A 24,171-nucleotide genomic window follows, 5' to 3' on the forward strand; every position below is an offset into this window, starting at 1 on the left:
CCTTGCTGAAGGAGATTGAACAGGAACGTGCAAATGAGTAAAGAACCTAATTCCCAATATGTCAAACCTCTGAAATGGAATGGTAATAAAATATAGTTCTAAAGACATGGAACCTTAAACCTTAGGTGAGAATTATCAGGTATTTCTGGCCCCACAGCCTTTGAACACACAATCAAAATGGGTTATTCCCTCCAAATAGAGACCTATCAGCTCAGTAGAAGCCAAGGTCCTCCATCTTTGAACCTTTGTACCTAGTTTTCTGATGCCTCCATCTGGAAGAGGTGAAAAAAATAATCAGGAAAATGGGTTCTCACTGGGCCCTCCAATGAGCTAACATGATTCTAGTACCTCTGTTAAATTTTACTATAACAGTCACATCCAAAAATATATTTTTGCAATATGGAACATCATTGCATTATAGTCTTATATTAATGGATTTTAAAAGTCCATTTTTAAAAATGTTTACATGTCTGTGTGTGCTTTATAAATGAGTACTTTTAATATATTCAAATATTGTGCCAGACATACTTTATTAAATACTGTTGTGAGAAATAGACATGAGTTCTCATAGGCAAGATGAAACCTGTGTCAAGCTGTTGTGTTTCTGCTCACTCATGATATTATCTGTTTTCCCATTGTATATTGAGATTCAAGTTGACTTTAGAAAGGAAAGGAGGGATTCTGAATAAAAAAAGTCAACTAGAATTAATGAATGGAATGATGGAGTTCTTGTTTTGTTGCTTGGAGTTTATTTTGGTTTCATTTTGCCTTATTGGTTGGCTTTTGTTTGAGTCAGAGTTGTGCTATGCAGCGCAGACTGGCCTGAAATTCACTGAGCAGCCAACACAAGCTGCCCTACAATTCTCGATCCTCCTCTCCCCGATTCCTGGGTGTCTGTAATAATGCTACGTGCAGCAAGTCCATTCAAATGGATTTATAAGACAGATTATTAGTCTTGTTTTGAAAGATGTAAAAACTGAATTGAAATGATAAATGTTCATGACAGCAGAAATGTGTTCAACAACCAGCAGGACATGGTGAGGATGGGTTCTTCTCCCTGATCACCATGTACTTGCAACAATATAAACCAAAAGCCCAGTTGATCTCCATATCATTCTACAAGAAAGCCTCCTATTCATCCTCTCCACTGTTCAGCTGTCTCTGTGTTCCAACTTCTCAGTCAACTCCTCCTACCTCGCACTCTCTTTGGCTCTTGCCTTCCTAAACAAATGCCCTGGTTGTTGACTGCTTCATCCCTGAACTACAGCTACCTAAAACAACACCACCATCATACCATTCATGAACACAAACAGTATTTCTTACATTTATATCCCCATCTCAATTACCTTGATAAATCAGAATAAATCAAATAGAACTCAGGTGGCTCTCTGTTCTTTGCATTAGATTCACTGTGGCCTCTTCAATGAGCAGTTTTAGTTATCTTACAAAGAAACACATTATAGTTGGAGCTCAGTGGTAAAGGTGTGTGCTAAACATTCAAAAAAACCCGGAGTCAGTCCCCATCATCAGCAAAACAAAAAAACTAACAAAAGAAGACAGTATGATCCCCAGGAGGCACAGGGGAAGGGGAACTTAATATAGCAAAATAATTTATTTCCTACATTGGATCTCCAGGTAGCCTAACATAGTACTAACTTAAAAACTAAACGATTTGTCAGTCACCTTCATATCATAACTCCAACTCTTATACTCACCAGGTTGACCTCATACAGTTATCTAGCACACATAAGTAATAAGCATTCTTGCACAATAGAAGTTACAATTAGAGTTTTGCAGATTAGGAATAAAATGCCAGGGAAAGTCATGCATATTAGAAACTGAGAAACTGAAGGAATATGAACTCAAACAGCCTTAATTTCAAGAGAAATGTCATTTTGAAGCAACAGCTCTTTGTTCCACTTTATGTAAATTTATATACAAATATTCAAAGATTTCAAACTATAAATTAATTGATTAAAACAGCACATCCTTAAATTGTTTGGCTTACCGTTTTTATCTTCTTATATCATGTCCTATAGAAAATTATACAAATGAACATCATAGACTTTCAAATTAAAGATGTTTATACTCTGAAGGGCTGTAATGGTGGCTCAGTGGTTAAGAGCACTACCTGCTCTTCCACAGGACCTAGGTTCAATTCCTAGCACCCATATGGAGGACCACAATCCCCTGTAACTCAAGTTCCAAGGGCTCTGGTACCCTCTTCTGGCATCTGCAGGAACTGCATGCACGTGATACACAGATATAAACACAAGCAAAACTCCCATTCACATAAAATAAAGATGAGATAGTGCTCTATAAGTAAATACTATATTATGGATGAGAGGACATTTCATTATTATAGTTTCTAATATACTTGTGGGGCAAGGAAATAAGTGCATAGATTTTAACTAATAAAAATTCCACAAGTCCTTTATATATTACTGGGGGAAAAAAAAAAAAAAGCAATGTATTTCAGAGCAATTACTGGAGGAGATTTTCTACTTCATTCTGGTAAACGAGTTCTAGATGTAACCAACCAACCATCTTATTAAATAAGTATAGGTGGGACTAACAGAGAGGAGAACTGAGAGAACAGGAAGGTGGGAGAAGACACTGCCAGCCGCTGCCATGACAAGCAGCATGTGAAGATGCCGGTAAGCCACGAGCCACGTGGCAAGGTATAGATTTATAGAAATGGTTTAATTTAAGATATAAGAACAGTTAGCAAGAAGCCTGCCACGGCCATACAGTTTGTAAGCAATACAAGTCTCTGTGTTTACTTGGTTGGGTCTGAGTGGCTGTGGGACTGGCCGGTAAGAGAGATTTGTCCTGACTGTGGGCCAGGCAGGAAAACTCTAGCTACAACGAGTCCTGTGCCTCTTCCAGTGATGGCTGCAGGGTTGGAAGGGAGCAAGCCACACCGTGAGAAAGATGGGATATTGCAGAAGTTCAAAGCAAGTTCTCAGTCCAAGTTCTCAGCAGTCGCCCCAAGGCCCAGGTAGCACAAACGCTTAGACATGAGTGAATTTCTTCAGTGTTTGTTACCAGGACAAACACAGTTTTTAAATGTTGCCTGAATTATTGAAGTACTGTGAGGTCAGTGGAATAGATGAGAATGAACATAAAGAAAGTGTCATATAAGGAACGGTGAGGACTATTCTGACACTTTCTCATATCAGAGGATAGTTTTATTGTTTATTTTATAACAACTTTTGCCATTTTATTTTTTTATAAATTTGAAGGTTTGGTTAGTGGCACCCCACTGCCCACCTCCAGCCCATGTCCTTGTTCTGGATGATTTTTGTCAACTTTATACAAGCTAGAGTGACCTGAGAAAAGGGAATCTCAGTGCCTCCATCAGATTGGCCTGGGGTCATTTTCTTGATTCGTGATTGGTGTGGAAATGTCCAGCCCTTTGTGAACAGTGCCACCCTTGGGTGGTGTCAGAAATCAGGCTGAACAAACCATAGAAAACAAGCCGGTAAACAGCATTCCTCCATGATTTCTGTTTGAATCCCAGGCTCCAGGTTTCCACCTTGAGTTCCTGTTCCGGCATCCCTTCAATAGGCTGTCAGGTGAATTAGTCCTTTTCTCCTGAAGTTGCTTTGGATCATGGCATTATCACAGTTGTCGATAGAAAGTCAAGTCGGGTTAAAACCCACCCCGCATTCCCTCTTCAAAACCAGCTGTGCATCGAAGTGCTAGCTCAAGGCCCGAGATCTGGGGTAACATGAACTTTTTGTTTTCATTTGGCTTTCCTGATTTTTTATGTATACGATGCTTCCTGCCAAATAGCTGGACCATTAAAACCGTAGAGCTCGCCTGTAACACTGTAGGCTGCCCTTGAGTTGACCGTCTGCGCCAGTGAAAGGCACTGTTGTCAGCGCATGCCCCCTTGCCCTGACTTGCCATTTCGTGCCAGAGGACTGCCAGGGGTGAGGCTATTAGACTGCCTCAGCTACTGTGTTCGAGCATTTGAGTCATATTTTGGCTGAAAGCCAAACAGAAGACACAGTCAATACTGAATTCAGATGATTTTATTCTTCAATATTTCTAAAAGATACTTTTATAACAAGGATCTAGATGCAATATGTATCAGTGTAATTAGTTATAATATCAAATAGCATAACACATGGCATTTGGTTTAAGTAATGTATTACAAGAAAAGAAGCCCTATGTAAAGTCCATTTCTTTTAACTTGCCATTGATGTTATTACAAATTCATATGTATTTTCTGCTGGCAAAAATCTGGCCACTGTACACAGTAGTATCTATAATTAGGAACATGGTAACTCACATAAAAATCAAGTATTTAAAAGAAATATAATATTTTCTCGTATGAAACATTAGCCAAGCCTTCAAAACTACAATAACGCAACAAACCAAAACATTTTAAAATAAAACTGAACAATTAACTGTGATATGTCAAGGGAAATCAAATGTGCTGTGTGCCTCACACATTACCATTTCTAAAGAAAAGGGAAGCTGTAATCCTCGAGAATTCCCCAAACCAGAGTGAGTGCTGCAACATTTCAGCGCTACTTAAATTTTTATGTGTACTTTAAACACAAATTTGAGAAATTGGTCTCTAAGCATTTGCTTTTCACAGACTTTACACTAACAGCTGCTAACTTGCTGTGTTACCTTGGAGCTCATTTCAAATCTCTGATCTGTTTTCTCATTTATATAATTGTTTTCACTTAATGTTCTATAGAGATGATTCAAAGAAAGCAAGAAATAAGTCCAATTTTCTTCCATTATCTATTCAGGTCCCAGAGTGGAACACCATGGAAAGATGGATTGGAGAGGCTTTGGAGCTGGCTTCTGGACATCTGAAAGGCACACAAAACTGAAATAGAAATGGTGTGTCCTGCACAAATGCAGGCAAAACTGAAGTCCTTTCATCACAAATCCTTCCAGATAGATCACGTCAGTTCCAAAGTCTCACTGGATCAACCTGTCACTTTCTTCTTTTAAAGATTTTTCCGTTTGCTTTGTGCTCAGATGAGGATGATGATGATGATGATGATGATGATGATGACGATGACGACAACGACGATTTTAAATGGCTCATGGACACAACTGTGCATGAATTTTATGTTGATCAATCACAGGCCAAACCCATAATCATCTTTGTCTTTGAAAACACAAGCAGTACCTTTAATATGCCTGGGCTTATTCACCTCATAAAGTTACTGGGGTTCTCAGCACAATCCTGGATATGTCAGATAGAAAAGGGAGTGGCCAACCCTGAGAATCTCAGGAACTCTGTAATTCTTCAGTAACACACACTGGTGTTATTTCCTTTGTGGCTCCGTCTTCTTCACAAGTCATCTCTGTCTCGCTCTCTGTGAAAAGTCGGTGTGCTTGTTTCATGTTCTCATAATTAAATGCATGATCTCAAACGTGGTTCATGTATGTCATTCTCTTTCTGGCTTACACTCCTCTGTCATCCCATGCCTCCCTGCAGGACTGGTCTGCAAATTCTCAATCTTTCTTCTTCTGTTATAAAGAGCAATATATTTTAATGTAAAACATTGCCAATAGCTATTACTCATAACTTGATGGTTAGGAAGCTGACTTTCTCATCCACAGATTGCCTGCGTGTGATTTCCAACAGCCACAGGAAACACAATTCTAAAATCTCCTAGCAATTTTGATTACCTATCCAACATTTATTCCATCCATCGCTCATGTAGTCATGCTGTTTAGATTTTGATAAGCCTTCTTACTCAAGTGTGGTTCATGGGCCAGCAATTCTCAATATCACATGGGAATTTACTAGGAAAAGAACAGAAAAACACAAAGCCAGGGCCTGTTCTGGCCAAGTCAGAACTACAGGTAACCCATCACATAATCTTCAAGAATTCACATAACTTAGGGATAAGCCAGTCTGACTCATAATTTCTTATTCTCAAACATCAGTTTCAGAGCTGGCACAGTAGAACATACCTTTAATCCCAGCACTCAGGAGGCAGCGGCAGACAGATATCTGTGAGTTCTAGGCCAGCCTTGACTACAGAGTGAGTTCCAGGACAGACAGGCCTACACAGAGAAACTATGTCTTGGGGAAAAAAACAAAAACAACAACAACAAAAATCATTTTCAAATGTGCAAAATCATAAGATTATTTGACCAGTGATACCTGGGATTTGTGACTTCTGCTTGTAGACATCCCTCACAGCACACATCAAGTAGGTACAGGGAGTCAAAGAAGCCTGCCCCTGACGCTGTCTTAAAATGGTGACAAACTAAGCCAGAGGATAAACCTAGCACTGATCATTGCTTATTGGATGCTGGGAAATAATGTTTCAGGTCGGAGATTTCTTCAGATTGGGAATATTTGTCTAGATTTTCTTCACTGAACACCACTCATCTGAACAGCTGGGCTCCTGAGTTTGTTGTGGTTTTGGTTTGGTTTGGTTTGGTTTGGTTTGGTTTGGTTTGGTTTGGTTTGATTTTCAAACCAACAGTGCTCAAAAGTTAGATTTTAGAACATTGCAGAGGTCAGATTTGTCAACTGTGAATGTTCAACTGTATCATGAGGCCTCAGAGGGTCACAGAAGCATGAAGCCAGACCCAGTGATCCACTGCCTTCCAAGACCATCTTAGCCTTTTAGAAAGCAAGTTAAATGTATTGTTTGATGCAGATGGGAACATATGACCAGATGAACAAATCTGTCTCAGACCTGTGACTTCTCTCTCTTAGTCAAGAAAGGATTTGCACATTTTTAAAAAGTAAAAGGAGACAAGAAAGGATTCTGGGAAGAAGCTAGCGTGAGAAGTGAGAGGGCTGTCTTTCTCTGTCTGGACCATCTGTGCACTGTTGAGTCCATTTAGTGTAATGACTGTGGACTGCTCCAAGATATTACAGGCCTAAACTTTCCAGGAGAAGCTTGGAAGGTAAGCTGTGTGAACTGTAGCTAATTTGAGCTCTTAGCATAGGCCATAGCTAGAACATTAATAACTACATTTTTAGGGAAAAATAAAAAGTAGCCATGTGCACCCATGGAAAGGGGCAGGCTCAGAAGAGAGCTGAGAATGCCTTAAAGTTATACTGCAGACTTACTCCTGGTATAGAAGGACCCTCTAGCAGTCAGGAAGTTTTAGCTTTTTTTTTTTTTTTTTTTTTAGTGTTTTTGTTTTGTTTTGTGTTTATGGGATTTTTTTTTTTTTTTTAGACATGAAGTCTCACCAGTGTGGCTCCTAAACATGATATGAATAAGGGCAGCACCATAGACATGTTAATGTGGAAGGGAGAAAGCTCAGGAAGCCTCAACCCTAGACAAAGAACTACAGGCAAGTAAGGAATGCTGAGAGCGGGAGAAATAGTCTTCCGCAGTGAGGATCACACCAATTAGATACCCGTTACCATAGTGGTCAGCCGCGAAGTGAGTAGCAAAAGTCAGGTTTAAAAACAGTAAGTTCTAGGGAAAGAGGCAAAACCTGACTTACATACTTAACCTACTACTAGATTTAAATGGCAGATTATAAGCAAAAATGTTGCAATGACTATCAGTAAAGTTTATATCATTCAAAGAAGTAACACGAATCCCCGGCTACTGTACCTGGGAAGGTTGATGTAGATTTCCAGTGTGAAGATAAAAGCAAACGTCTTAAGGATGCTTGAACAATCACAGAAGGAGAGAATCTCAAACAAAGTGTATGAATAAAATGGAAGTAGAAAGGTTAAAAAAGAAAAATCCAAAGTAAATTTGAGCTGAAAAGCATAAAAACTGAGATGGAAATTCACTAGAATATTCAAGCACAGATTTGATCCATCAGAAAATGAAGACAGGTAAATCAAGGGACACTATGAAGTCTGCAAAAATAAAAGAAGACTGAACAAAAGTGAACAGAGCTAAGAGACCTGTGTGACAATAAATGGGTCAATAAATATACTGCAAGAATCCCAGAACAGACAAAGAACAGCGAATATTGGAAAGTTACTATAAAGGTCACACAAATACAGGGAAAGACTTGAATATGAATGCTAGTACTCAAAAAGTTCAATGAATTCCAAGTAATGAGATTGCAAGGAGTCCAACAACAAGACAAGTTATAATCAAAGAAAAGTAAAAAAAAGATAAGGAGACAAGGTAAGATAATGAAGAGTGTTGTAAGCAGTTAGAAATAAAACTATTCCAAGCAGAACACTGTGGTCTAACATAAAGAGAGCTATATGGATGGAACAATGAAATAGAATGGATACCCCAGAAATAAGAGTTCACAGCTACGGTCACAGTTTCTTCGCAAAGGTGCTAAGACCATTCAAGGGGGAAGGCAATCCTTTCAAAAATGGTGTTACAAAACCTAGATATCTAAATGCCAAGGAGAGAAGTTAGATGCTTACAAATATCATATCATCTTCTGCTTACTTGAGCAAATTATCTCAAAATGAATCTGAGAACTAAATGTGAATTGTAGACCTACAGAGTTCTTAGAAGAAAATATATGGGGTGGGGAACTTCACAACATTTAATTTCACAGTAGGGCTGGAGAGATGGCTCAGAGGTTAAGAGCACTGACTGCTCTTCCAGAGGTCATGAGTTCAATTCCCAGCAACCACATGGTGGCTCACAACTATCTGTAATGAGATCTGGTGCCCTCTTCTGGCCTGCAAGGACACATGCAGACAGAATATTGTATACATAATAAATAAATAATTTCACAGTAATATTTCTGTAGCTGACATTGAAGAAATGGACAAATGGGACTCCATATTTTTTAATTGGTATGACAAAGAACAGTAAAAAATAACTTATTAAACAGAAGAAAAAAATTAAATGTAGTAAAATATTACTATGCTAAAATACATAGGTAATGGACAGAACAATAACATAAAGCCAAGCAACCTAATTTTAAAATGAAGGAGGGGTCCCTAAGGATATAACAGGTGAAATAATTCTTGCTTAGTGTGTGCAAGGCCCAAGGTTCAATGTCCAGCCAGAAAACAAACAATAAAAACATGAGACAAAATTTTAACACATATTCTGAAGAGAAGGTGTACATGGGCAATAAGCATATTAAAACACTGTCACCAGTAATCACTAGGAATATGCAACACCTAGCAATTCTGCTTCTGAATGTATAACGAAACTTTAAAGCAGGACCTTGGTTTGGATATTAGAGTAATACGGGTTTTGTAGGAGTTCAGAAGTGTTCCTGTTTCTTGTTTGTTTGTTTGTTTTATTTCTTTAACATAAGAAATATTGGTTGCAGATTTGCTTTGAAAGCCTGGCTGAATTCTGCTGTGAATCTGTCTACACTTGGGCTTTTTATTAGCCAGAAGACTCTCTTTCACTTTTTGCATCTACTCCTTCGTTATATTTGTACACACATGTACATAGCAGCAATTTCACAACACTTAAATCCTGGCATCAACTCATGTCCACAGACAGATGAGCAGGTATGTAAACTTTGGAATACACATTCAGTGGAATATTACTTGGTCTTAAAAGCAATGGAAGGTTTGACAAATGCTGTAAGTCGAGACCATTCTACTAAGGGAAGTCAGCCACAAAATGAAATAAAAAGCTGTATAGAATGACTTATGTGAAGTGCTTAAAATAGCAAAAATCATAGAGACAGAAGGCAGGATGACATTTTCCAGGGGCTGAAGGTATTTGGGGAATGAAAAATGTTATTTAATGGGTATAGGGTTTCAGTTTGGGAAAATGAATAGTCATGAACATGATGGTGACAATTTCACATTTTATTTTTGCTAAAGAGGAAAGATGGTCTTTCTATGGAGCTCAGGCTGGCCTGGAGACATTAGATAGCCCAGGCTAGTCACAGGTTTGTAATTCTCCTGTCTTTACCTTCCAAGTACTAGTATTACATGCATGAGCTACCATGGCCAACACTGATTATATATTTTGAATATATTTATAAGAAGATAAATTCTGTGGTCTGGAAAGATGACTCATCAATTAAGAGCACTGTCTGTTCTTCCAGAAGATCTGGGTTCAATTCCCAGTACTCACATGGTAGCTCACAACAGTCTATAAACCAGTCCCAGGAGATCCAATGCCCTCTTCTGGCCTCTGTAGGCACCAAATGCATGTGGTGCACAGACATACATACATTCAAGACATCCATACTCATAAATAAAATGGGGAAAAGATGTGTTTTGTTATGTGATGTGATACTTAACACAATAAGAAGGACAAAACAATGCGAATGAAGGAAGAAGATGAGCAGGAGGCCGCAGAAGAGGAAGGAGGAGGAACAGGACCCATAAAGCCTAAAGTATTTACTACTTAGCCCTTTTCCTGACCTAAACTTCTCAAAGCACACAAATAGATGGAGAGAATAAACAACCCTTGTAGCTGGAGTTTTCCTGTGTCCACCCGGCTCCTGCAGCTGCTCAGATCCAAGCAAACACACAGGGATTTATATTACTTATAAACTGTATGGCCGTGGCAGGCTTCTTGCTATCTAGTTCTTACATCTTAAATTAACCCATTTCTATTAATCTATAAGTTGCCACGTGGCTTGTGGCTTACCAGTACTTTTACATCTTGCTTCCTCTGTGTCTGCCTGGTGACTCCTGACTCAGCCTTCCTGTTCCCAGAATTCTTCCCTCTCTTTGTCCTGCCTATACTTCCTGTCTGGCTACTGGTCAATCAGCACTTTATTTATTAACTAATCAGAGCATACAGAGCAATATCCACAGCAAACCCTCTCCACATTTTTGTGCATGTAATTGTCCTAGCATTTCCTAGGCACTAAATGACAGTGTTTATTACTACTTAGGTTGTATAACACTATAAATAATGCCACATGCCAATCATACTAGTGCTGTTTAATATCATGTTTTTGTACCCACATTGTTTACACCAGAAAGCTGCACTGTACAGACTAACAGGTATGAAAATAGGGCTTGGCTGCCTCGGGCCTGACCCTGATCTACCGCTCACTAGCTCTGAGAATGTGGCCAAGGCAATCAACCTTCTATGTTTTATTTTCTATCATGAGTTGAGGATAATTTTAGCTGTATGGAATGCATTATATTCACAAGACAGTGAGATGTAAAGTGTTTCTTATAGCATCTACTACATGGTTTAGAAAAAATTAATAAAGATTATCATTTGTGTATCTCTCCTTTAAATTTTCTAAAATGTTCAAATATCAATCAAGAGTCATACGCATGTAAGATAAATATGAGTAATTGTTTTTAAAGTGCCTACAACTTTGAGAAATAAAAACCAGATTGTTCCCATCTACAAAACTTCATAAGCTGTTCTAGGATTCCTTTGCTCAATGCTGTGTGCACATTATTCTTTGTTCCTGAGAATTTGGGGTTGGTGACCAGTGCACAAATTATGACTATTGGGGAAGAAACAAGAAGAGAGACTGGAAAGTATCTGAAGAAATCGCTGTTCTGTTTTTTTCCTTTGCTGGTTTAAATGCTAATCAACCATTTCTGAGAACAAGAAATATCCCTGGGCACATTCTTTTGGACCTTTTTTAACTTCCCTTTTCTTTCCTGCTGGCTTTGTTTTCAGATGGGTATCGAACAGGAAATTCCAGTCCACTAAGAAATGGTGAACTTTTTTTAGAAAAAATCAGAGGGAAATCAATAGTGGACTGAGCTGAGGAAGGAGGAGTGGACAAATGGACTGTGGAAAGGGTCATCTTGTTGCCATTTTCCCTCCGAAAGATGAAACGAGCAGCTTTCACGTGTACCTAGGCACATCTTCTAAAAACCACATACACATTAATTAAATCACAATTTCAAATCAAAACACCAACAAGGCTGCAGAACACATATAGCCACAAAACTATTCTAATGCCTCAAAACCGGAAGAACGAGGGTGTGTAAAAGAACGGAGGGGCAGGAATGGTTTCTCCACTTACTGCTGAGTGTTGCCAAATATGCGTTAAGTACCTCATGTACTGGAAATACACTGCAAATTACCTTTCTTGTGTTGTGGATAGGAAGTGAAGCCTTTTCTTTTGTTCCTGTTTATATTATGTATTGATCACTGCATATTCAAACCTACCTCTTCTGCACTGTAAGCAATTGATTATGGGATGTACTCTATCACACTTCGTACCTTTCAGATTTGAGACTAAGATGTCATACACTGTGAACATTCTGATGAATTTATTAGCTAAATATACTCTCAGCTTACTTTTTATAAGTTCAGAAAAGCTATTAAACAGAGAAACATGAATGGCCTCAGACCGAGCAAAATCACAACCACCCTGATACCAACCGCAGCAGCGACAGTCACAGCAAACATGTAATGTCATGTAACATGAACACAGAGCTTGAGTTTGTAATGAATTTAGACTAAAGCTGGAACAGGCACCAAGATTTTTGCTACGAACTTTAAGGCATTTGATGACAACATACATTAAGTTGATTCTCAATCACCAGGTGAACTGTGGACTTCATTTTACAGATCAATGTTAGTAAGACTCTCTAGTACTGAGTTCTGTACGTTAGGTGATCAGGAAATGAGCTGTGTTGAAGGTGACATATAGCAGCATACAAAACTCTTATGAACTCGGTTGTCAAACTGGCATACTCACATGAGAAAAATAGAAATGGTCTATTAACTATAAAGTAGGTTTTATAAAATAAGTATCCTGATGGAACACTACAAAAAGATTTACTTATTTACGTTTTACTTTATTGACTCATCAACTAGTGTGCAATTTTAGTACATCTTCTTCATTACTAGTATTTATTTAGAATAAAACCCTTATGGTACAAAAGAAAGCCATCTAAATATGACTCTTCTCTACTACAGACATCATCATAGAGGATGCTATTGCCAATAATTTATTGCATCATGCCCAAACTTTTCAATACAATGGAGGGCGTGTGTGTGTGTGTGTGTGTGTGTGTGTGTGTGTGTGTGTAATAAATGGAAGAATTATACTTTGACATTTTCTTAGTATTATCTATAAATTTCTGCCTGGTCATAGTAACCATACTAACTTTTCATTGCAGTGATCATTTCCTAAAATCTGCATACCTTAACAAAGGCACAAGTGATTACATTTGGCTATGTCTCTCACTGTGCCTTCAACTTATGTTGATGTATATTAAGGAAAAGAATACTTGTTCAGATGTGTAGGAGAAACACTTGTGCAGAGGTTTATTTAGAGGATTCTGCAGAATACTGTATTTCACAAAATAGCATAAGCAAGGAGTTTTCTTACAGAGGATCATCTTTTGGGGTTGGTATTCCAAATAACACACTCTGGGAATTGTTAAGCTGCAGAATCAAGTTTAATCATCCTAAGAACCCTGTCAGAGAGGCTGTATTATGCTCATTTTACAAATTAAGGAAGCTAAGACATAGGAAGTTTAAGTGACTTTCCTAAAGTCACCAGCTGGTAAGTGACAGAATTGGCATCAGTCCCCACATCTCTCCCCTGCTCCCTGCACCACACGGAGCTCATCATCCTTCAGCATCACTAACACTCACAGTACTAAGGAAATGTTCCTGTCTTTAACTCAAGAGGCTGAGCTCTAAAATATTTTGACAGTACAGATCTGAATGTCGAAAGGGCCAAGAGCGTGCTACATGGAGATGTGCAACAGGATTCCAGAGAAGGAAGAAATGGTGTGGCCTCGGGAACACAGAGAAGCCTTCACGTGTGTTTATCCACGCAACTCTGCACTTAACTCCACGTCTTCCTGGTAGGATTCCTATGGAGATAAACAAAATGCCATTAGTGCAACGCATAACCTCTCAGCCGGAGCTGCTTCTTCTGGGCATCTCTAAATCTTTCCAATCTCCGCCCTTGGAAGTTTGCATTACTTGGAACAGTTACTCCTCCTGCAGAATCATGGCTTTCCCCATGATTCTCACAACTCTGCAGCTTCCTAGAATGGACACACACATACTCTTTTTGACAATATTTCCAAAACTGGAAAAAAAAAATCTTGAAGAACTCTAAATCCAAAATATATTTTCGAAATAAATACCTATCCATTGTAGTTTTTCTTCATAGAATAGAAAAAAAAGAGATGATAAACTGAAACCATTCATAGAAATGTGTGTCTTGGGCTTCAGAGGATGAGAGAGACAGAACTTGCAGGGCTAATGTCAGGAGGTGGATCAAGGAAGACGAGGCAGACACCGATTCCAGCCCTCTCACAATGAGCTGGGAAGCGATTCTGTGGGCAGAGGAGGTGAGGGGACAGGAAGAGGTGACAGGAAGGGGCCCGGGAACGGCGGGCACTGCGTCCCGGTTCAGCATCAGCGGTCACGTGCACTGCCGTTTTCCCGTGTAATCGTATTCACAGCCCCAGGCATGCATAATCTCAGGACACCTGCTTTCACTTGCACCCTGATTGTGAACAATTTTAATAACGTTTACCTCTTGAGTAGTCTTGATTTCTTACCTTACCATACTCTTTTTTGCCAATTACCTATGACCTCTTGGCTTTAGTAGAGACGATGACATTCCTTGAGCTAGTCAGCTTCTCACGCCAAGAAGATGAACTACTGCCTTCTAGTGAATTCCAACAACATGCCTTAACATAGTATCTGTTGTATACTACCTTGCTTGATGCTTATTTTACATAAAACTAATGTCCTGTCCACTCTTGCCAACTCTCAAAGTAAGTATCGAGGAAACCAACTTGTAGCTCACACATTATTAAAATACTATTTAAGTTCTACGACCCTGAGTTCAGCTCAATTTTTACCTATTTAAAGAAAATATTTTAAACATCATTTTTTTCCTTATCACGATTACATTAATTGCTTGAGAATTTCATAGAATATCTTTAGAACATATCTTAATAGTTAGATCAAACACCTCTTATGCCCCTGTTAATTTTATTTATGTTTTTATTTGTTTACTCTGCTTCATCTTTTATCCCAGCTCCTGCTACAGCAGTGGTTCTGCAGACAGTTCAGCCATGTCCAAACCAGTGCAGTCAGGACGACCCTTGCTCTGAATGTCTCTGTGGAGAGGACCACATGCTTCATTCCTCTCCCTGTGCTGTTTTCACCGTGTTTCATATGACTCCAGAGAAGGTCCTCAGGATAAACATGTCCTGCCCATTGGTATGACCAGCTCTGCACCTCACCCTTGCGTTGCTTCTTCCTCCATCCTGTTCTTTCCTTGTCTTCTTGTTCTGATCTCTAAGATTACATTCCCACACAAATGACTCCCAGGAAGGCTTTTTGCCTTGGGCTCCGCTTTTGAAGGCAATCTGGAATATTGATCAGAGTCTGGTGAGGAAACAGAAACCACACAAGTAATTTGAACCTAAAAAAAGTAATATAAAGATTATTAACTTGTAAGGGAAGAGGATAAAGTACAGCAGACAATGGGGGAACACAGGTAAAGACTCCGCTTCCACTTCAAGGGCTAAGACAACGTATCCAAAATGGAATGACCTTGGAAGACTCTCTTCACCCACGGCTGAGAGTCCGTTTTATTTGGGCCACCATCTGTAAAATGCTGTTGGAATGCCCCAAAATTCAGTAAGAGTTTGCCATAGAGTGAGTACCAATAAGGAATTTGAGAAAACCCCAACTGGGATTCCAGCCAGACTTCCTAGAAATCACTTGTTAGGGTGCTGCTCAAATATCCAAAATCCTACCTTGAAGACTGCTGGGAATTTCTGGTACTCCACCACTGTGGGCAAAACTTGGCAGAAAGCTGCCGTGGAGCATTACAAAACACGCTGGAATGTAGCCTCGCTGGGTGCCCGCAAAGCCAGCACTGGGGTGGGCATTCCATGTGCTAACTCCACACACCACCGGATCAGTAAGGAACAAATGTGCCAGAGAGGCCAAGAGAAACTCCGTTCTCCTGCAGTATCCTCCCAGCATCTCCTACTCATGAAGGTTAACTTGCTGTCTGTCAGCCAGTTAACCAGGCAAGTTTCTTGGTCCCAGCTGAAGTGGTACAAAGCAGAGTAAAGAGAGTAGATTAGGAATGGAGAGGCCGTAAGTGGAAAACCATCTCCCTGGGCTAACAGCTTTCTATCAATACTGTGCAAAAGGCTTTATTGCCACCTGCTTCTTTATCAACACAAGTAATGGTTTGGAAGGGAAATCTCAGCCATAATTGGCACCAACCTTACGCTGGGAGCTGTTCAAACATCCATCGGCTACTCTTTCCTCTCATTTGCTCAAGGTTTCCCAGTTCAAACATCACCCACCCACAACCTCATCTGCAGTCTGAGCTTTCCTGGCTCTCATGATTTTACTGTCCATGCATCAGCTCCTCAGATTCATAGTATGCTCTTGTGGGGCTTGGCAATGGCTTGGTTGGTAGAAAGTTTGCTGTGCAAGTATGAGGACTTGAACTTGCTTCCCCAGCTCTCATGTGAAAGTCAGGATGGAATGGATGTCTGTAACCCCAGTTCTGGGAGGGTGAAAAAGAAAGATCCCTGGGACTTGCTGGCCAGCCAGAATAAACAACCAGTGAGCATCAGTGAGACACTGTCTCACACAAATGAATGAAGAATGATTAAGACACCCAACATCAATCTTTGGTCTCCACATGAGTATACATACACATGCATGTGAACCCACATGAATACATACAACAAGAGAATTTAATATTTTTTTTTAAAAAAAAGAAAGTTCTTGTGTTTCCTCTGTGACCTTAAAGACCCACAGAAGCCATGCCTGCCAAGTGGCTTTTCCACCAGGAAGCATAATTTTATAATTTAACATGCTTTTCATCTTATATGTTCATTGAGAAACAGTCATTGTGCACATGGCACTAAGCAGCCCTTGAGGCCCAGTGTAGAAGAGTGCATCATGTCCCCTTCTTTTTCACTCATTAAAGTGACCATAACATTTGAAAACTCTGGACTCTGCAATGATAATCTGTATTAATCAAAATACTGCCTAAATCCCTTAGTGATGAATGTTCATTTTAGAGTAAGACAATCAGTCCTCCAGTTTTGGCTCTGTCATCTACTAATTGTGCAGTATTGATAAAAAAAAATTCAGATTTGTTCAAACTCTTCTGTAAAATGGAAATTTTGTTTGCTTTAAAAAATGATACTGAGAAAAAAAGAGAAAGGAAGGAAGGAAGGAAAAAAGGAAGGAAGAAAGGAAGGAAGAAAAGAAGGAAGAAAGGAAGGAAAAGACAAGTACATTTGCTCATCAAATAATTTGTTAAGCCCTACTATGTGTCAGAATTTTCCCTAAACACTCAGAAAAAAAAGGTAGCATATATGAGACTATGGATCAATGGCAGGAGTCTAGAGTAAGAGGCTGGAGAATCTATGTCAATTTGAGGCCAGTAACACCTGGTCTACATAGTAAATTTACAGTGCCAGGCCTCCCAGCGATACTCAGTGAGGGCTCTCTCTCTCCTTTTCCTTTGTGATTCTTGACGTCATTAAAAGCACAAAAGAAAAATTCATTATTGATTGCATTCATGCACTAACCTTATTAAGGCTTGCTCCTATAAGGATACAGAGGTGACTTGCCTCATAGGAAGTTTCAACTTCTCATTATTGATTTAAGAAAAAACTTACCAGAGATGCTCTTCTGTGCAGTGATCGTTATGGCTGTTAGTAGGCAGATAAGGCCTGTGTTACTCATGATAAATGATAATATGAGTGTCAAATGTCTTTGACATTCTTATTATTTCAAAGTTTTTTGTAAGCATGAAACAGTAACATGTGGTATATTTAAGGTCAAACTATTTCCCCAGGGCCACTCAATGCCACGACATAATCACGTAGCCCCATGGGTGTCTGGAGTGCTGACCCTGCTCCTCCTCTCCCTGAGAAAGCACTGTCTCACATGATGCCTACTTGCCTTTAACTGGTATTTTAAGAAAGCACACTGAAAAAAAAATATTACTTGCATTTCCCTCCAAATCAAATTAATCAGAAAATAAAATTAAAGTACATTTATTTAGCAGAAAGCTCTTCTTTCCATTAATGAGAATTTTATTAAATATAATAAAATATTTTGGGCAATTCCTTTCTTCCTGGTACTTTTTTTGCTCCCTCTTCCTTTCTCAGATTTATTGAAAAGCATTTTTATTAGTGCAATAATAGGCTCCAGGACATGCAATTATATTGAGGTGCTGACACTTTTCTGTTAGTTGCAGCCTCTGGCCTGAGGCCAAACACTGAACCCTGGCATCTGAGTTCTCTGCAAGCAGCCTGGCATGCCACTCGCTCACATTGTCCTCACTGCAGCCTCCCATTTCTACCCTCCATAGAGAGGTAGCTGATTTCTCCTTCCCATTGTCACTGATCCAAATAGATATTCCCATCTCTTTTATGAAAAAAGAAAAACAAAAAATCCTTAAGAGATTTTTGAGAAATACAGAGCTAAGGACAGACCTGATTAGAAGCTTCTGCCTTTAACAGAGTTCCATGCCATTAGGAGCTGTTTACAAACATGTAACACAAAAGTTATGCCTTGGTCATGAATTTTCCTTATAGGTTTCATTTCTGTACATTTTTAATTGTGAATCACCTTCTTCTTATACCCCAAGCTAAAACATTTCATGATAAAAATAGATGCCAAGTATAAACAAATACAGATCTACACCTCTGGAAATTTTTAAATTCTTGAAACAGAAGTAAACTATCCTTCTTATGGGGAGAGAGATGTCACTGGGAATGCTTCTCTATCTCCTTTTTACTTTTTGCTTAGAGTCTGAGTTCCAAAAGTTAAAAAGTTAAATCTCTGGTCTTTGTTAGGTTCTGTGTGACAATTCACTTCCTGGAACCATTGTATGTGTTGTTAGAAAACTCACACGCAAACTTCACAACTTTGCAAGTTGGATAAGTGCATGCAAGTTGGATAAGTGTATGCATACACAAATGCAAGCATGCATATAAATGGAAGTTTCTTGTCACAACCGCCTATTCCCAAATAACCACTCTGAGGCTTATATGAATTGTAAATGCTCAGCCAATAGCTCAGGCTTATTACTAACTAGCTCTTACATTTAAATTAACCTATATTCCCTATTTACACTCTGCTCCTTGGTAGTACTTTTAGTAGCATGACATGATCATCTCCTGCTCGCTCGACATCTGGCTGGTAACCCCTGATTTTGCCCTTCTCCTTCCCACCATTTGGTCACCATACATATACTTCCTGCCTGGGCACTGGCCAACTAGCTTTTTATTAAATTAATTTAAGTGACAAATCTTTAGAGTGTACAAGAGGATTATTCCACATCATTTCCCCCTTTTGTCCAATTAAAAAGGAAGATTTTTAACTTTAACATAGTAAGATTATATACAACAAAAACAGTTATCAAATAAGAATTACATTTACAATATCTAGTCTATTTGTATTTAACAAAATCAGAGAAAACATTTAATTATCCATCCAAAGTTTTATATCTAATATCTAAGTCCAAAGTTTTATATCTAATTTACCCTTTTATCATAACTAAGAAAAATTATCACTATTTCTATCTAATCTTCAACTCCATCAAAGACTCCAAAAGGATAAAATGTTACCTAATGACAGGGACATCAGGCTACCTGGAGAGTCACCCAAAGTTTCTCTGCAATGTTGGGGCATCCATCTTTGGCCTACAGCCTAGCATGTCTGGCAGACTTTCCTATGAAATGGAAATTTGAAGGACTGTCCTACCTTTTCTTGGCAAAATTCAGAAGCCCCTTTTTTGTGTGTCCTGCTGTTCCAGCTTCGACAGTAACTGCCAGCAATTGAGGAAAGAGCATTTTCTTTGCCCACATGGCTAGCTTTTGCCATAAAGAAAACAAACTCCCTATGGAGTTTCTTTGATGCCCATCATCTTTTTTGAAGTAATTGGAGCTGCCAGGAGCAATGTGTCTCATTGTTGAGAAAAGTCTAAGTTCTTAAGACATTTTAAATGCCACTTTCTGGAGGTCTTTGAAGTGTTTAAGGTTATCTGTCTCTCTGAAATATATCTCTGTATACCTAGAAAACCTAACTAACATGATTATAAGTTTGACTATTATAGATGATTATTAACCTATATTTCTTAATTATGCATTACATTTTTAAATGAGTTGCATAAACATAATATCTTAAACAAGAGTAGAAATACACATATTAGCAAAATTAATTTAAAATTTGTATCAATAAACTAAAATCCATATCAATGTAAAATATGTAAGAATAATAGTTGTTTTTTGAATTAAAGTAAATTCAATAATCTACCCTTTTATCCTATATCTATATCTCCCTTTTTCTTTTTAGAACTAGATCCCTGAATGTGATCGCCTTTGTTCAGCATATTTCCTGACCATTATCCATAACAACTTATAACCAATGCTCCATAAAATGATAATAAATATCCATAATCCATTTTTGGGGGAAATGTGGGCATAGTTTTCTAGACTACTTCCAATTGATTGAGGGTGATGGTAATCTTTAGGGGACTGCTGTGGAATGTTGTTCTGTATGCTGTGAATGTGTGTTGCTCTGATTGGTTGATAAATAAAATGCTGATTGGCCAGTAGCCAGGCAGAAAATATAGGTAGGGTAAACAGACAAGGAGAATTCTGGGAAGAGGAAGGCTGAGTCAGGAGTCTCCAGCCAGACACAGAGGAAGCAAGATGACAAGGCAGAACTGAGAAAAGGTACCAAGCCATGTGGCTAAACATAGATAAGAATTATGGGTTAATTTAAGTGTAAGAGCTAGTCAGTAATAAGCCTGAGCTAATGGCCAAACAGTTATAATTAATATAAGCCTCTGTATGCTTACTTAGGGGATGCGAGTGGGAGAGATTTGTCCTGACCCCCAGCCAGCCAGGACACAGGAAAACTTCTGACTACAGGGGACCCTAAGAAAATTCAGGGTTATGGTCAAGTCCTGACTGGAGAATTCTGTGAGGCTGGTTCATCTCAGACAGCAGCCTTGAAGCTGTTTTGGATGCAGAACTCAGAGAAAACTACAACAGTGGAACCCTGAAATGTTGGATCATCTGGACCATCCAATTGGAGTTTTTTCAGGGGGTCTTCTTTAATCAAACCTGATTTTTCTTAACCTGGAATGAGTCCACAGCTTTCATTTCCTGTGGAAACAAAAGCATAACCTCTCCCCCAAAGTAACATATATTTGAATTAAATTTTAAAGTCAAGATAATTTTTTAAAATATATAGGTTGGTTTAATATAGCAGTTTTCATAATCCAAGTTCTCCTAGCAGCCAAAAATTTTAAAGACAACACAATAATATACATAATCCACACTTTCTGTGTATGTTCCATCTTTATGTAGCTTATTATATTATTTATTACTCTGTTCCTTTTTTTTAAACCTTCTGTACCCTTCTTCTTTTCCCTCCCAAGCCTACATATATATTTAAACACACTGTAGCCCATTTAGAGAGGGTTTTCTTGTGTGTCTGAATCTGCCTTTGTCGCATCTCTCTACCTTTTGCTGACCACATGAGTCTTTAAACAGCTAAGTGGCATGGCTAGGACCGAAGAGGCTGGCTCTGCTCCATTCTTTCAGTCCTTGAGAGGCTAGTCTTATGTTGGAGGTACGAGTTTACCACCAGCTCTGAAAGCCATTTTTAGTGCCCCAACTCTGGGTAGTTTTTGAGTCCATGCTGTCACCGAGGAGTGTGCCACCTGCTGCTCATAAACCCCAGTTAAGTGTTTGGTAGCAGGGCCTCTAAAAAAGAGTCACATGGTTCTTGCCACTAACGCTGAGTCAGGAAGCCATCTCTTAAAGGAGCCATTTCTCTGCTCACTGCCAGCAAACAGAGCCTACCAGAAAAGACAGTTACCAAGAAGCTGCATTTGAATCCATTTTGTGTGTATAGAATCCTTTTTTAATCTTTATGAGGTTTCATGTGGAAATTTCAGCCTCACATTGGAACACCCTATGTATATGGAAGTTTCTTGTCACAACTGCCTATTCTCAAATAACCACTTTGAGGCTTCTATGAATTGTAAATGATCGGCCAATAGCTCAGGCTTATTACTAACTAGCTCTTCATTTTAAATTAACTCATATTGTTTATTTACGAACTGCCACATGGTGGTACCTTTATTAGCATGGTATGATCATCTCCTCCCTCTGTATCTGGCTGGTGACCCCTGACTCTGTCCTCCTTCCCATCATTCTTAATTTGGTCACCACACCTATACATTCTGCCTGGTTACTGGACAATCAGCATTTTATTAAATCAATTTGAGTGACAAATATTTATAGTGTACAAGAGAATTATTCCACAGCACATGCACATGAAGAGACTATACTCTCTAAATTGACTCCATCTCAAATATATATAAAACAGTAAAGCTCATCACTTTTCTGTGGCCTGAACCAGCACAGTGCTGGTGATCTTCAATTGTCATGGGTCCTGTGACTGTTTATGCTTTGAGGACCTCTTATGTAACACTTTCCCAGAAGGGAAACATAGCTTAAAATAGTCATCCTCAGCCTGGGAGATGGATCAGCAGGTGAAGACACTATCCATGTGAGCATGATGACCCTGGTTAGATCTAGTAAAAAGCTGGATATGATGGTTCACATCTCTAATCCCAGTTTTTTGGTGTCAAGATGGGAGTAGACAGGAGAATCAGCAGGTAATTTCAGACAAGCAAACCTGATGTATATAGCACAGCAGCAGAAGCAAGAGAAACCCTACCTCAGCAAGGCAGAAGGAGAGGACCAGCTCCCCAAAGTTGTCTTCTGACAAACACATTTGTTCTGTGGCATATGTTTATGCACACACACAAACACATGTGCACAGAGAATCAGCCAATAAGTCAATTGAGCAATATTATTTTTAAAAGAAAGAAATGGTAGTCTTTCTGACATAAATTCTTTTTTAATGATTTCATTGTTTATTAATTTTATTTATTTATTTATTTTATATCCCAACCAAAGTTTCTCCTCCCATTCCCCTCCTCCCCTTTACCTCTCAATGCATTCCTCCTCTGTTTCTGTTCAGAAAGGGGCAGGTTTCCCATGGGTATCAACAAAGCATGGCATATCAAGTTGCAGTAAGACTAAGCACCTCCCCTTATATACTGGGCAAGGCAACCCAGTATGAGGAGTCAGCTCCCAAGAGCCAGACAAAGCATTAGAGACAGCCCCTGTTCCCATTGTTAGGAGTCCCACAAGTAGACCAAGCTACACAACTATCACATATATGTAGAGGGCCTTGGTCAGTTCCTTTAAGGCTCCTTGGTTGTCAGTTCAGACTGTGAGTGCCTATGAGTCAGGTTAGTGATTTCTGTGGGTTTTCTTGTGATGACTTTGACCCCTCCGACTCCTACCATTCTTTCCTCCCTCTCTTCAGCAGAATTCCCCAAGCTAGGCCTAATGCTTGGCTGAGGGTCTCTGCATCTATTTTGATCAGTTAACAATAAAGGCTCTCTGGTAACAATTGGAGTAGTCACCAATCTTAACACAGGAAATGGCCAGTTAAGGCTACCTACCCATTGTTGCTAAAAGTCTTAGCTGGGGTCATCCTTGTAGATTCATGGGGATTTCCCTTACACCTGACCCTGATATGCTCCCCTCTCCAGTCTTCTCTTTCAGTACTAGCCTCCTCCATCAACTCCCCAACCTAATCCCTCAAGTTCCCATCCCCACAGATCCCCATCCTCCCAGGAGATCTCTTCTATTTCCCCTTCCCAGGGAAATCCATGTGTCTCCCTTGTGCCCTCCTTGTTACCTAGCCTCTCTGGGTCTGTGGATTGTAGCATAGTTATCCTTTACTTAGGAGCTAATATCCACTTATGAGTGAGTACATACCATGTTTGTCTTTCTTGGTCTGGTTTACCTCACTCAGGATGATTTTTTTCTAGTTCCATCCATTTGCCTTTGAATTCCCTGATGTCATTGTTTTTAATAGCTGACTAATACTCCGTTGTACAAATGTACCACATTTTCTTTATCCATTTTTCAGTTGAGGGACATCTAGGTTGTTTCTAGTTTGGGGCTATTATGAGTAAAGCTTCTATGAACACAGTTGAGCAAATGTCCTTGTGATAGGATGGAGCATCTTTTGGGTATATGCCCAGGAGTGGTATGTCTGAGTCTTTAGGTAGATCGATTCTCAGTTTTCTGAGAAGCCATCATATTGATTTCCAAAGTGGCTATACAGGTCTGCACTCCCACCAGCAGTGCAGGAGTGTTTCCCTTGCTCCACATTCTCACCAGCTGTCACTTGTGTTTTTGATCTTAGCCATTCTGACATGTGTAAGATGGAATCTCAGAGTCATTTTGATTTACAT

This window comes from Peromyscus eremicus, chromosome 11, assembly GCF_949786415.1.
Source record: "Peromyscus eremicus chromosome 11, PerEre_H2_v1, whole genome shotgun sequence".
NCBI classification, from domain to species: Eukaryota; Metazoa; Chordata; class Mammalia; order Rodentia; family Cricetidae; genus Peromyscus; species Peromyscus eremicus.